A 15,458-nucleotide genomic window follows, 5' to 3' on the forward strand; every position below is an offset into this window, starting at 1 on the left:
GCTTGTAATCTATCCGTGGTTGTAAGCTTGACGCTTTTTTTATCCCCACTTCCTGAAAATTCATCCTACAGAACTTGCCAGAAACCTGCCCTGCCGTTTGCCTGGGGAAGTCGTCCAGGGGACGCTGTCTCCGCAGGAGCCGGACGTGGGGAAGCGGGCGCCTCCCGCCCGCCCAGCAGCCCCGGAGCAAACCCTCTCCCGCAGCCTCTCCCGCTCTCCCTGCCCCAGGGCTCAGCACGGCCAGGGATCAGATCCGTTTCCGCCACGACCAAGTGCATCGGAAGCCGAGAGGCAGTTAAGAGGATGCCTGGCAAGAGCGTCAGCCAGAAGTTCCTTACGTGTCCATTTCTTTTTCCAACGTCTCCCATGGTTCACGCTGCCACCTGAAATAACAATTCTCATTTTAGAGATCAGTTTGATTGAGTCAAACAACTTCGACAAATGCCAAATGGGCACATATTTTAATGTGCAAAATACTACAAGAACCTGGGGGGCACCTGGAAAAGCCATGGGTCTGGTCTGGTGGCTGCTGCTCCGACGCTCCCCGTCCGGGTAGTAGAGAGGACAGAGAGCTGACCACTGCTCACTGTTGCTCTGGCCGTGTCCACGCCACGTGCCCAAGGAGTTCAGGAGACACCCAGCTGCCCCAGTCGCAGAGGCCTTCAGCCTTAGAGGAAGGCTCCGAGGGAGCAGGGATACCCCTGTCCCAGATGTGTGACCCTCAAATCGTTTCAGGCCTCCGGAGGGGTTATTCTGTTGCTGACGTTGTGTTAAAAAATGTATCACCGCAAACGCATCATCCCATCAAAACTTAACGCTCGTGCAGAAATTTTGCGATACCTCAGAGGGACCAGCGGAGGAAGCCGCGCCCGCCGCACCCCGCGCGGCCCCGCCCACCGAGAGGCCCTGCCCCGCTGCGAGCGCGAGGCCCCGCCCCCGCACGAGGCCCTGCCCCGCTGCGAGCGCGAGGCCCCGCCCCCGCACGAGGCCCCGCCCCGGCGTGCGCGCGCCCGGCCGCCACCACCGCCATTTTGAAGTGACCGGAACGTCGCCCGCGGCGCGAGCCGGTCCCGAGCCGCCGGCCCGCCGCGCTGAGTCTGTAGGCGCCGTGTCCGTGGGCGCCTCGCCCGGCCGGGCCCATGTGCGCGCGGCCCGCCCCAGGCCGCCCGGGCTTCGCCTCCGCCCGCGCCCTGGCCTCCACCCGGGCCTCCGAGGAGCCGCCGCGACGCCCGGCCCGCGGGGCAGGTGAGTGCGGCCGCCGCTCAGAGCCGGCGGTACTGGCTGGCCGGGCCCGGAGGGGCCACCCCGTCAGTGTCCTCATGTCGGCGTCCACCCTCTGCCTGTCGCTGCCCCCTCAGTGTCCACCCCTCTGTCAGCGTCCTCGCCCCGCCCGTCGCTGCTGCCGTGATGCTCGCCTTGTCCGTGCCCACCCTTGTCAGCGTCCCCCAGGTTGGTGTCCACCAGGTCAGTTTCCCCCATGTCAGTGCCCGCCCCGTCAGTGTCCTCTACAACGGTGCCCACCCCTGACAGTGACGTCGTGTCAGTGTCCACCACCGGTGTCTCCCGTGACGGTCCACCCGTACCAGTGACGTCCCATCAGTGTCCACCGACCCACTCCGTTACTGCGCCGTGTCAGTGCCCTCTCGCCTCCTTTACCCCCTCAGAGTCCCCCAAAGCGGTGTTCACCCCCACGTGTGGTGCCCTTCCAGCCAGTGTCTCCCACGTCAGTGACTCCCCCCCCAGTGCCCTCTTCCCTGTCAGTAACCTCCCGCTAATGTCCTTCCTCCCCCTGTGCTGCCAGTGGCCCCAACATCAGTGCCCCCCCAGGCGAGATTCCCCATCAGATTGTCTCTGTCCCCACTCGCCTCCTCCCTGCTTCCTCCCTCACGCCTCGCTGTTAGGGACCCTTCCTCGGCGCCCTGATCCACCTGTCAGTGCTGCCCCCTGCAGTGCCCTCCGGGGGGCCGGTCTCCTGCCTGTCCATGTGGGCTCTCCCCTCCCCACTGCCCGCTGTCATCTGTCCCCTTATCCACTCACTGGCGCCTCTCTCTGCTACTGTCCCTATGTGTCTCCAGTCACCTGCCCCCGTTCTGTCACCTCCTTACCCCTCATGGCCCCATTTCTTCCTTCATCTCCATCACCTCTTCCCTTCACACCTGTCACCTTCCCCCATGTACTTCACGGGCCAATTGAATATCCTCCCACCATCACTGTGACGTCTTCCACACACCCCCACTCCTGCTTTGTGTCCTTACAGCCGAACTACCTGCATCATCCACCCATGTGTTACTGACCGCTCCCACTTTGCTACTTATCCCCTGCCCTGTCACCACCAGCTCGTTCTGTCTGTCACTTCTGCTTAGTTCCTGCATTTCACTCTACCCTCTCCCCCATTTTGTCCCTGTACCGACCTGTCTTGTCCTTAGGGCCTTTTCCAGCCTGTTACTCTTTCACCCACCTGTCACCCCCCCCCCATGGCCTCTTCCTGCCATGCCCTTGGCCTCTCAGTGCCCAGGCCCTCACTGGCACTCTCAGCTGTTCACGTCTTCTTCATGTCCCTTCCTTTCTGGCTTCTCTTCCCTTTTGGCATCTCAAACTGTCACGTCAGCTAAGCTCTGGAAGGCAAGAAGCAGCTGGCTATGAGAAGAGTGGGGGACAGAGACTTCTAGACCGAGGGGGCAGCACATGCAAAGGCCCTGAGGTGGACCTCCAGGAACCTAGGTAATACTGATATGTGGCCAGGGTAAGGGGGAGACACACAAGAGCCTTGGTTAGGGCATTGGCCTTCCAATCATGCTGTTCCTTGCAGGCTGTTGAGTCTGAGTTTGAGGGACCCGGGCTGGAGATTTAGTTGGGGAGGGCCATCAACACATGAATAAGAGGGGGAGAGACAAGGCATTGGGAGTGAGTGTGTTTGTGGTTTAGACCTTGGTGACGACTGAGGGAGTGATTTTGGAGGTAGAGCTATTGGGGTGTGCTGATGGAGTATGAGAGAGGTGTGAGGGAAAGAGAGGACTCGGGATGATTTCTAGGCTTATTGATGGCGTACATGGGTGGACTAGGGCACTTTGGATGGGTGGATGGGGAAGCTGGGGGTGGTGGTGGCAGTTGCAGGGGAGTTGTTTTAGGTTGGAGGCAGAAAACAAGGCTTTCTTGTGGCTGAAAGTAGTGGGAGAAGTCTGACAAGTTAAAGGGTCGTTAGGGAGAAGGAATCTTGCAGAAGAATCTGGAGCCCAGTGGAGAGGTCAGGCTGCAGGTATACGACTTAAGCACAGGATAATGTTTGAAGCCTAGGAAATGGCTATTTATTTGCACACACACGCAGCAGAACACTTTGATCATTTATTGTGTGCTGCTGTCTTAAATGCTTAATACGAATTATTTCATTTAATCCTCACAGGAACCCTAGGGTATAGGAACTATTATTTTCCTGTTTTATAGATGAAGAAACTAAGATATACAACAAACAGGTGATAGAGCCAGGATTTGCATCCCAGGCTGGCTGATTAAAGCCTCTCCTCCCCTTTTTTTTTCGTTAAGGAAAAGGCTAACTTTTTTTTTTTTTTTTTTGCGATACGCAGGCCTCTCACTGTTGTGGCCTCTCCCGTTGCAGAGCACAGGCTCCAGACGCACAGGCTCAGCAGTTGTGGCTCACGGGCCTAGCCGCTCCGCGGCATGTGGAATCTTTCCAGACCGGGGTATGAACCCGTGTCTCCTGCATCGGCAGGCGGACTCTCAACCACTGCGCCACTAGGGAAGCCCCAAAGGCTAACTTTTAAAGTACCGTTTTTACGTTTTTGAATAATAATGGTAATCGATTATGTTTTAGGCACTTTGGTGTTCATGCCACGTATGTGTTGCATTAGAACTTCATTTAGGAAAACAAGCCCAGCCACTTTTTAAAGTACCTCATTAAAAAAATAAGCGCCTCATTTAATCTTTTTTACTTTTTTTTTTTTTTTTTTTGGCCACACCGCAGCTTGTGATATCTCAGTTCCCTGACCAGGGATGGAAACTGGGTCCATGGCAGTGAAAGTCCAAGTCTTAACCACCGGACAGCCAGGGAATTACTGATTTTTTTTTTTAAACAAAGTGCTTTACCTTTTGTTAGCTTTGTATTTTCATGAGACATAACATTTGACATAAAGTGAGTACGTGACTTGTGCAGAATTTACTATAGACCAGAGAGTGAAAACCAGTGCTAAATTCTATATTTTGACATCTAACCCAGTGATCATTTAATTCTTTTTTTTTTTTTCTGGCCATGCCATGCGGCATGTGGGATCTTAGTTCCCTGACCAGGGATCGAACCTGCACCTGCTGCATTGGAAGCCCAGAGCCTTAACCACTGGACTGCCAGAGAAGTCCATTTAATTTTTTTAAAAAAGTTAATGAGGTCGTTACTCTTAATATTCCTGTTAATATTCATGTGAGAACACTGAGGCACAAACAAGTAACGTAGCCAAGGGTAGCGGTAAATAAATGGGAGGGCCGGGGCTCAACTCACGTGGTCAGACTCCAGGGGGTGGTTATGCACATGGTAATCTGAACTCAGCATAAAATTCAAAGGACACCAAAATGTGTATCATCCTCACCCTGTCCATCAGCTGTCCTCTTCCTCTTGGAAATCATGTCATGTCCATATACAGCAAGCAGCTCTCTTTTTAACACAGAATGTGCAATCTTTTATTTCTTTAAAAATATTCCACCATTTAAAAATTATTGAAGAGTATTTTACACCCAATGCAAAGTACAGATCCTAAGTATATAAGGTTGATAAATTTTAACAAATGTATTCACCCGTGTGTCCATCACTCATGTCAAGATATAGAACATTTCTGTCATCCCTAAAAGTTTTTCTTTGTGTCCCTTTTCAGGTATTAAAGCCATCCTTCAAAATCGCAAGGCAACAATTGTTCTGATTTCTATTTTTACAGATTAATTTTGCACGTCTTTGAACGTCATGTAAATGGAGTCATAAAATATATGCTCTTTTGTGTCTGTCTTCTTTTGCTCAGATGATGTTTTTGAAATTTATTGATTTTGATGCCTGTGTCTATAGTTTTATAGTTTTATAGTTTGAGTAGTATTCCTTTGTGTGAAAATATTTTTCTTATTGATTGACATTTGGGTTGCTTTCACTTTTTAACTGTTGTGAGTAAAGTCACTGAGTTTATTGTACTTACTTTTGTGGACATGTGTTATATCTTTTGAGTAAATATCTAGGAGTGGAATTGCTGGGTCATAGTATAGATATATGTTTAATTTGTTTTTAGAAAATGCCAAACAAGGACTTCCCTGGTGGCACAGTGGTTAAGAATCTTCCTGCCAATGCAGGGGACATGGGTTCAAGCCCTGGTCTGGGAAGATTCCCACATGCCAAGGAGCAACTAAGCCCATGCGCCACTACTAAGCCTGTGCTCTAGAGCCCAAGAGCCACAACTGCTGAGCCCATGTGCCACGATTGCTGAGGCCTGCGCACTTAGAGCCCATGCTCCGCAACAAGAGAAGCCACCACAATGAAGCCTGCACACCACAATGAAGAGTAGCCCCTGCTCACCACAACTAGAGAAGCCCCATGCACAACAACAGAGGCCCAGTGCAGCCAAATAAATTTAAAAAACAAAACAAAACAAAAAATGCTAAACAGTTTTCCAAACTGGTACCATTTCATACTCCCATCAGTAATGTATGAGAGTTCTAGTTTCTCCACATGCATACCGACTCTTGATATTGTTAGTCTTTTTAATTTTAATTCAGGTGGTAGTGGTATTTCATTATGGTTTTAATAACAATGGTGAGCAACTTTTCATATGCTTTTTTTGTGTGTGTGGTACGCGGGCCTCTCATTGCTGTGGCCTCTCCCGTTGCGGAGCACAGGCTTCGGATGCGCAGGCTCAGCGGCCATGGCTCACGAGCCTAGCCACTCCGCGGCATGTGGGATCTTCCCGGACCAGGGCACGAACCCACGTCCCCTGCACTGGCAGGCGGACTCTCAACCACTGCTCCACCAGGGAAGCCCTCATATGCTTTTTGACCATTTGTGTCTCTCTTGTGAAGCGTCAGGTCTTTTGTCCACTTTTTGTAGGATTGTCCTTTATTATTCAGTTTTAGGAATTCAAAAAAGTATTCTGGTTGTAAGTCGTTTATGATATTTGTGTGTATGTACATACATATACAATGAAGGAGTGGGAGGAGGAGAGGAAGTGAGGGGTGAATGTTGTTTCCTATTTTGTGGTTTGCCTATTTGTTTCTTAAAGGTATCTTTTTTTTTTTTTTTTTTTTGTGGTACGCAGGCCTCTCACTGTTGTGGCCTCTCCTGTTGCGGAGCACAGGCTCCGGATGCACAGGCTCCGCGGACATGGCTCACGGGCCCAGCCGCTCTGTGGCATGTGGGATCTTCCTGGACCGGGGCACGAACCCGTGTCTCTTGCATCGGCAGGCGGATTCTCAACCGCTGCGCCACCAGGGAAGCCCTCTTTTTTTTTTTTTTTTTTTTTTTAAAATTTATTTTTGGCCATGTTGGGTCTTTGTTGCCACACACAGGCTTTCTCTAGTTGCGGCGGGTGGGGGCTCCTCTTTGTTGCAGTGCATGGGCTTCTCATTGCCTCATTGCGGTGGCTTTTGTTGCAGAGCACAGGACCTAGGCATGCAGGCTTCAGTAGTTGCAGCATGCGGGCTCAGTAGTTGCGGCACGTGGGCCCTAAAATGTGTGAGCTTCAGTAGTTGTGGCATGTGGGCTCAGTAGTTGTGACTTGCAGGCTCTAGAGTGCAGGCTCCGTAGTTGTGGCACACGGGCTTAGTTGCTCCACAGTATGCGGGATCTTCCTGGACCAGGGATCGAACCTGTGTCCCCAGCATTGGCAGGCGGATTCTTAACCACTGCACCAACAGGGAAGTCCCCCCAATGGTATTTTTTTACGAGCAGAAAACTTTAATTTGGATGAAGTCAAAATTGGTCAATATTTTATTTTTACGTTTTTTATGTGTTGTAAGACAATTGTGCCTGTACCAGAATTGAGAAGACACTGTCCAGTGTTTTGTCTTTGTAGAAGCTTTATAGTGGTTGCTTTTGTATTCAGGTTTATGATTCCTCTTTTTCTTTTATGTTTTAAAAAAATATTTATTTATTTATTTATTTTTGTATTTATTTATTTGGCTGCTCCAGGTCTTGTATTTATTTATTTATTTGGCTGCGGCATGCAGAATCTAATTCTCTGACCAGGGATCAAACCCAGCCCCCCTGCATTGGGGGCATGGGATCTTAACCACTGGACCACCAGGGAAGTCCTGCTCTTTTTCTTTTAAACAGCTTTTTTGAGATACAAATGATATACAATAAACAACACATATTGAAAGTATAAAATTTGATAAGTTTTGACATGTGTACACCTGTGAAATCATCACCACAGTCAAGATAGGGAATGTATCCATCATTTCTCAAATTTCCTAATGCCCCTTTGGATCCCTCCTTCCCACCCTTTTTTGCCCCTCCACATCCAAGCAAATACTGATCTCCTTTATGAATGATCTATCTTGCATGATTTTTTTGTGTGAGGTGAGTTATACAATCATTCTAGCATCGTTTGTTGAGAACTCTTTTTCCTCCTTTAAATTGCATGGGAGCCTTCGTTATAAATTAATTGAACATGTGTATGCAGGCTTATTTCTGGGCTTTCTGTTATGTTCCATTGGTCTGTATTTCTGTCCTGTGCCAACACCATACTGTCTTAATGTCTGTAATTTTATGGTCAGTCTGGAAATCAGGTAGTGTGAGACCTTCACCTTTATTCCTCTTCAAAATTATCTTGCCAGTTCTAGAATAAGCTCTGCAATTTGGATAGGAATTTTTGCTGGGAGTTTGGTTGGGATTACATTTTTTTTTAACCAATCACTTGTATTTATTTCAGGACATAATATACTGTTTTGACCCATGGATGCTACTAAACTATAATCCTGTTAAACATCTGTAGGATATTTTATTTTTGTAAAGATAGGTCCTTAAAAAAAAGATTAATAACATATCAAAATTAGATTGAAAATATAGGTCATTGCTTTCATTCTCTGTCCTAGTGTTAAAGATGTTACAAAGACACACAGAATATCACCCGGCTGGTCTCCTTTGGGGAAGCTATATTCAAATTGACAAAAAGTACCCCTACATTTACAGACACAGCTGTTGTCCAAGGAGTCTTTCTCTGAGTTTAGCAAAGAAAAACAGTCCAAATTGTATTCTTATACTAGGTGATCTAACTAGTATATACCATGTTTGGCACATGGTATTATTTTTCTCCTACTGGAACAAGTTCTTGTTTTCTCAAAGCCTTTCCCCAACTTTTCTAAAATTAAGCTTAAATATCATTTATTTCAAGCCTTCAAAGTAAAATGCTATCCTCATATATATGTGTACCAGGTTGGTATATTCATATCTATCCTTTCTGGGGGCTTCCCTGGTGGCGCTGTGGTTGAGACTCCGCCTGCCAATGCAGAGGACACGGGTTCGTGCCCTCATCTGGGAAGATCCCACATGCTGCGGAGCAGCTAGGCCCATGAGCCATGACTGCTGAGTCTGCTCGTCCCGAGCCTGTGCTCTGTAATGGGAGAGGCCACAGCAGTGAAAGGCCCGCGTACCGGGAAAAAAAAAAAAAACACTTCTTCCCATATCTATCCTTTCTGATTACAGGCTAAGCAAAGACATGCATTTAGAGCTGTATTAATGTATTAAAGCAAAAGACAACCCAACTTAATATCAAGAGAAATTGTGACCTTCCATGTAGTGCTTGACAGAGAAAACACTGATTTTGACACATTGTCTTATTTTATTCAAATAGCAGTCTGCTCACACATGGTCCAAGGACACACAAATAACAAAGCAAAGATTGGTCTTCAAACATTATAGCCAATGATGCCATGCTTGCCTATGATCTCGCCAACATAAAACCACATCCACACTTCAGTGGCCACCAAACCATTCGGTAGAGCTTCCTTAACTGTGAGCTGTTTGAAGCTACCAGTTTGAGCACTATTGATAATTTTTTTCAAGCTCTGAATAGCTGTAGGGATCTCAGCAGGGGTTGGAGGAACCAGCTCAACCTTGGCATAGTGCTAAAATGTGGCCAGTCGAGGCTTCGAGTAAGTCAAAGCAGTGCTGACCAGCGCCGGGGCCTTCTCCGCGAGGTTACAGACAAACTGGGCCATGGTTCTAGGACGGAAAGCCTGTCGCACCGACTGTGGTTGGGATTACATTGAATCTATAGATCAGTTTTATTTTATTTATTTATTTATTTATTTTTATTATTTTTTTTTGCGGTACGCGGGTCTCTCACTGTTGTGGCCTCTCCCTTGCGGAGCACAGGCTCCAGACGCGCAGGCTCAGCGGCCCTGGCTCACGGGCCCAGCCGCTCCGTGGCACGTGGGATCTTCCCGGACCGGGGCACGAGCCCGTGTCCCTTGCATCGGCAGGCGGATTCTCAACCACTGCGCCACCAGGGAAGCCCTATAGATCAGTTTTAGAATTGAGTTATTAACTGGTGAGTCTTCTGTGCAAATGATATATCTCTCCATTTATTTAAATTTTCCTTAATTTTTCTCAGCAATGTTTTGTAATTTTCAGTGTAAAAAGTACACTTTTTTCATTAAGTATGTTTGTAGGTATTTGCTATTTTTGATGTTATTTTAAATATTTTTATATTGTTTTTCAACTACTTGTTTTTTTAATAAGTAGTTTTTAAAATATTTATTTTATCTTGGCTGCACTGGGTCTTAACTGTGGCACGTGAGATCTTAGTTGTGAAATGCGGGATCTTTTAGTTGCAGCATGTGGGCTTCTTAGTTGCGGCATGTGGATTCTTAGCTGTGGCATGCATGAGGGATCTAGTTCCCTGACCAGGGATCAAACCCGGGCCCCCTGCATTGGGAGCTCAGAGTCTTGCCCACTGGACCACCAGGGAAGTCCCTCAACTAGTTAATGTACAAAAACACAGTTGGTTTATGTATACTTATCGTGTATCTTGCAACTTTGCTCAATTCACTTATCAGTTCCCATGGTAGGTTTGTATATTCCTTTGTGTTTTCTATCTATATAATCATATCATCTGTAAATAAAGACAGTTTTACTTTTTCTTTCCAATTATGCCTTTTATTTGTTTTTCTTTCTAGTACCAGCTAGAACCTCTAATATAATGTTGAATGGAAGTGGTGATAGTGGGTCTTCATTGGTTGAGGGGGTTGCTTTCTGGTTCTATTTTATGGAAAGTTTTTACCATGAAGGGGTGTTGGAGTTTGTCAAATGCCTTTTCTCCATTTGTTGGGATGATTATTTGGTTTCTGTCCTTTATCCTATCAATGTGATGTGTTGTATTAATTAATTTTCAGATGTTAAAGCAACTTTGCATTCTTAGGATAAATCCCCTTAGTGTGGGGTGTATAATCCTTTTTAAATGTGGCTGGTGGGAATTCCCTGGCAGTCCAGTGGTTAGGGCTCCGCGCTTCCTTTGCTGGGGGCACGGGTTCAATCCCTGGTCAGGGAACTGAGATCCCACATGCTGTGTGGCAGAGCCAAAAAACAAAACAAAACAAAGTGGCTGGATTTGGTTGACTAGTGTTTTGTTAAGAATTTTTGCATATATCATATATATTCATGAGATATTTGTGTATGACCTTTTTTCCCCATGTGATATCTTAAAAAATTTTTTTTCAATTTATTTTTGGCTGTGTTGGGTCTTTGTTGCTGTGTGCGGGCTTTCTCTAGTTGTGGCGAGTGGGGGCTACTCCTCGTTGTGGTGCGCGGGCTTCTTCTCATTACTGTCGGTGGCTTCTCTTGTTGTGGAGCACAGGCTCTAGGCACGTGGGCTTCAGTAGTTGTGGCACACGGGCTCAGTAGTTGTGGCTCGTGGGCTCTAGAGCACAGGCTCAGTAGTTGTGGCGCACGGGCTTAGCTGCTCCGGGGCATGTGGGATCTTCCTGGACTAGGGCTTGAACCTGTGTTGGCAGGCGGATTCTTAACCACTGCGCCACCAGGGAAGTCCCTCCCGTATGATATATTTTGTTTTGGTATCAGGGTACTACTGGCCCCAGAGAATGAGTTGGGAAGGTCTTCATTTCTTTTTGTAGATTGGATTTCTGTATGGGATCATATTCCTTTGGCTTGAAGCACTTCTTTAAGTATTTTGTATGTTGTGGGTATACTGGGGACAGAATCACTCAACTTTTGTTTGTCTGAAAAAGTCTTTATTTACCCTTCAGTTTTGAAGGATATTTTTGCTGGATAATTCTAAGTTGACAGCTTTTTTTCCCAGCACTTTGAAAAAGTTATTCTGTTGTCTTTCAGTTTCTGTTGTTTCTGATGAGGAATCAGCTATCATTCTTACTTTTGTTTACGTGATACACTTTTTCCTGCTGTGTTTAAGATGTATATTTATTTTTATTAAATAAATTCTTTATTAAAAACTTTTCTTCAATTTGGCTATAATCTTCTAGGTGTGCTGTTTTTGTATTTATCTTTCTTGGATCTGTGGGTTGATGTATTTAATCAACTTTGGAAACTTTTTGGCCATTGCCTCTTAAATAATTATTTTGCCTCATCATCTGTCTTCTCTCGGGACTCCAGTGATATATATTTTATTTTATTTTAATATTTATTTATTTATTTAGGCTGCTCTGGGTCTTAGTTGCAGCACACAGGAATTTTTTTTTGTTTTTTAGTTGCAGCATGCGGACTCTTAGTTACAGCATTCAAACTCTTAATTGTGGCATGCATGTAGGATCTAGTTCCCCAACCAGGGATTGAACCTGGGCCCCCTGCATTAGGAATGTGGAGTCTTACCCACTGGGCCACCAGGGAAGTCCCTCCAATGATAACTATTTTAGATTGTTTGATGTTGTCCCACAGGTTTCGAATGTGTTGGTATTTTCAGAATTCTTCTTTCTCTTTTTGTTTACATTTGTATATTTTCTTTTCATCTATTTTCAGATTCCCTGCTTTTCTTTGTGCTCATTTGGTTATTAATTCCATCCAGTGACAGTTTAATTTCAGGTATTGTATTTTTCAGTTCCAGAATTTCCTTTTGGTTCTTCTTTCAAGTTTGTATTTCCTTGCTAACACCTGTTCATTTCTTCCGTTCCCTTTTCCTAAAATTTAAAAAAATATTTATAATTGCTGTTTTGACAATTTCACCTGCCAGTTCCAACGTATGGTCATTTTTGGTTCCTGTAGATTGTTTTTTCTCTTGATTCAGGGTAATATTTTTCTTCTTTGCACATGTAATAATTTTTTATTGCAAAATGGACACTGTAGGTAGTATACTCTAGAAACTCTGTTTTAGGTTATCTTTCCTTAAAGAGTGTTGAGTTTTGTTAGGGCAGACTGTTAAATGACTGGAAGATGATCTCCATCCTGTAGGAGCTTTTCTAGGGTAGATCTGTTTTGGCTTTGTACTAAGTTTTAGGGCATAGGTTTTAATTCTGGAACATGGTTTTTACTCCTAAGACATGGCCTTTCTGGGGTTTTAATAGAAAACCCTTCTAGTTTGGCAGAACTTAAACTCCAGAGTCTGTCTCCACTGTGCTGGACGGCTGCTGAGTCTTGGCTCAGCTCTTTCACCTCACATAGCTGTTTTCAGATATTTAAAGTATATTGTGATGATTTGATGCAAGTATACAATTAACTACTTAATTGTCACAGCTAGAGCTATATATATATATATATATATATATATCTACACATATACATTTGGTGAGAAAATTAAGTTTCATCTTAGCAAATTTCAGTGCATTGTTATTAACCGTAGTCACCATATTCTTATATCCCATCCTCAGACCTTGTTCATCTTATAGCTTGCTCCCTTTTACCAACCTCTCCCTGCACCCCCCAGCCTCTTTTCTACTCTCTATTTCTTTGAGTTTGACTTATTTTTCTGCTTGGTTTCTTGGTGTCTCATCCCACCACTTGCTGTTTAGGAGTCAGCCAAGGATTTGGGAGGAATTTAATGTAGGTTTGAGGGGCTCCCTTCTCTTCTGATTTTCCTGTTCGATTTTCAGCCATGCTGGTAGCCCTGAACTCTGGCCTCTTTCCTCCTTGCTCTCCTTCTTCCAGTGATTGTGTTCCCTCCAGTTTCTGCATGTTCTTGATTGGTCTCCGGTGCCTCCAAATACTTGTTTTTATTTTTAAAAATTAATTTATTTATTTATTTTGGCTGTGTTGGGTCTTCGTTGCTGCACGTGGGCTTTCTCTAGTTGTGTCGAGCAGGGGCAACTCTGTTGCGGTGCACAGGCTTTTCATTGTGGTGGCTTCTCTTGTTGTGGAGCACAGGCTCTAGGCATGCGGGCTTCAGTAGTTGTGGCATGCGGGCTCTGGAGCACAGGCTCAGTAGTAGTTGTGGTGCATGGGCTTAGTTGCTCCGTGGCATGTGGGATCTTCCTGACCAGGGCTTGAACCTGTGTCCCCTGCGTTGGCAGGTGGATTCTTAACCACTGTGCCACCAGGGAAGTCCTAAATATACTTAAAAAAAAAATTTTTTTTTTAATTTTTAACATCTTTATTTGAGTATAACTGTTTTACAATAGTGTGTTAGTTTCTCCTTTACAACAAAGTGAATCAGTTATACATATACATATGTTCCCATATCTCTTCCCTCTTGCATCACCCTCCCTCCCACCCCTCTAGGTGGTCACAAAGCACAGAGGTGAACTCCCTGTGCTATGCAGCAGCTTCCCACTAGCTATCTAATTTACTTTTGGTAGTGTGTATATGTCCCTGCCACTCTCACGTTGTCACAGCTTACCCTTCCCCCTCCCCATATCCTCAAGTCCATGCTCTAGTAGGTCTGTGTTTTATTCCAGTCCTACCACTAATCTCTTCATGACATGTTTTTTTCTTAGATTCCATATATATGTGTTAGCATACGGTATTTGTTTTTCTCCTTCTGACTTACTTCACTCTGTATGACAGACTCCAGGTCTATCCACCTCATTACAAATAACTCAGTTTCATTTCTTTTTATGGCTGAGTAATATTCCATTGTATATATGTGCCACATCTTCTTTATCCATTCATAAGTGTCCACCAACAGATGAATGGATAAAGAAGATGTGGCACTAAATATACTCTTAAAATAATGCATTACTTATAGTTATGTAAGTAGTAAAAGAATGAAATTATGGATACTGCAAGTTAATGATTATCTCTGTGGAGGAAGGGAGTTGAATAGGTTGTCAATTCCTCAGTATATTAGAAACAATTTATTTGTTTTTTAAGTAGGTGGCATATGTGAGCAAATGTTAACATTTATTAAATCTCAGTACATGGATATTTGTTATATTCTTTTCTGGACCTTTTTATATTTTAAATTTTTTCATAATTCAGAATAAATAAAAATATGTAAAGCTAGATGATTATAGTGTGTTGATTCTCTGGAAGTGCTCTCGTGAGAGCACTGAGGAAGGACTCAGTGACCTGACAGAAGTGGTTTTCGGAGAATTTCGGACTTGAGGAGCAGACAGGAATTCGCCGAGTAGGAAGGTGTGATGAAGGATGTTCCAGGCAGAGAGGACCCATGTGCCAAGGCGCCAGCTGTGAGAGACTCGCAGCATACTTAAGTAGTGGGTGCTGGTGTGGTTGGGGAGGTGGGTGGGGACGAGGAAGGAGAACTGAGACTGTGTCGAGTGGTGGCCCCACTTAACGTGGCCTGGTGTCGAGGCTGGCAGTGTGCTCTCTGTTCCCTTTTCCTCTTTTTCTGCCTTTTTTTGGGATTAAGAGTATATTTATGATTTTGTTTGGGTCTTCGTATATCTTTCATGTCTCTAACACGTCTAATATTTCCTCTAGGTTTTTGAACATGCGGAATACGGTTACAACAACTGCGTAAATGTCCTTGTCTATTAATTTTATCATCTGTGTCATTTCTAGGTTGATTATGGTTTGTGTTTTCCTGCTTCCTTGCATGTCTGGTCATTTTTGATTGGATGCCAAGACACTCTGACTTTTATCTTGTTGGATGCTGGGTATTTTTGTATTTCTATAAATATTCTTGACCTTCGTTCTGGAATGTTGTTAAATTACTCAGAAACAGTTTGATTCTGTGGGTCTGGCTTTTAGGCTTTTAGGTGGGACCAGAGTAATGTTGAGTCCAGTGTTGAGTCACTTTGCCCCACCACTGAGGCAAAAGTCTTCTGAGTACTTTGTCCAGTGCCCCGAAATTAGGAAATTTTCCACTGTGATGAGGAGGAAGAGTAACTCTCCTTGGCCCCGTGTGAACTTGGAGGGTGGTTCCCACTAATCCCTGGCTTGGATGCCTCTCTTACACACTTCCGTTGATCATTACCTGGCTGGAGCCAGGATCCTCAGTGCTGTCTACAGCTCTGTCCCTTCCAGTGCTCTGCCTGTGGACCCTAGCGCCTTGGCCTTCCTGGACTCTCAGTGCTGTTTCTTCACCTCGGGGGACTGCTGGACCCCACCTGGT

At 45.3% G+C, this 15,458-nt stretch overlaps 1 protein-coding gene and 1 pseudogene across 2 annotated transcripts in view; one reads left to right on the top strand and one right to left on the bottom strand.

Annotated features, from left to right (window-relative positions):
* The first annotated feature begins 1,041 nt into the window (after positions 1-1,041).
* Positions 1,042-15,458, top strand: part of PPP6R2 (protein phosphatase 6 regulatory subunit 2) — a 76,181-nt gene continuing 61,764 nt past the window's right edge. Inside the window, exon 1 of one of the 2 annotated variants that reach the window (XM_067010525.1) lies at positions 1,042-1,245. The gene's annotated coding sequence lies outside the window, so the exon portion shown is untranslated. The remainder of the gene's footprint in view (positions 1,246-15,458) is intronic. The other variant, XM_059080076.2, reaches the window with a different exon arrangement.
* LOC131766160 (ATP synthase subunit g, mitochondrial pseudogene) lies at positions 8,887-9,198 on the bottom strand (annotated as a pseudogene).

Source organism: Kogia breviceps, chromosome 12 (genome assembly GCF_026419965.1).
Source record: "Kogia breviceps isolate mKogBre1 chromosome 12, mKogBre1 haplotype 1, whole genome shotgun sequence".
Classification (NCBI taxonomy): Eukaryota; Metazoa; Chordata; class Mammalia; order Artiodactyla; family Physeteridae; genus Kogia; species Kogia breviceps.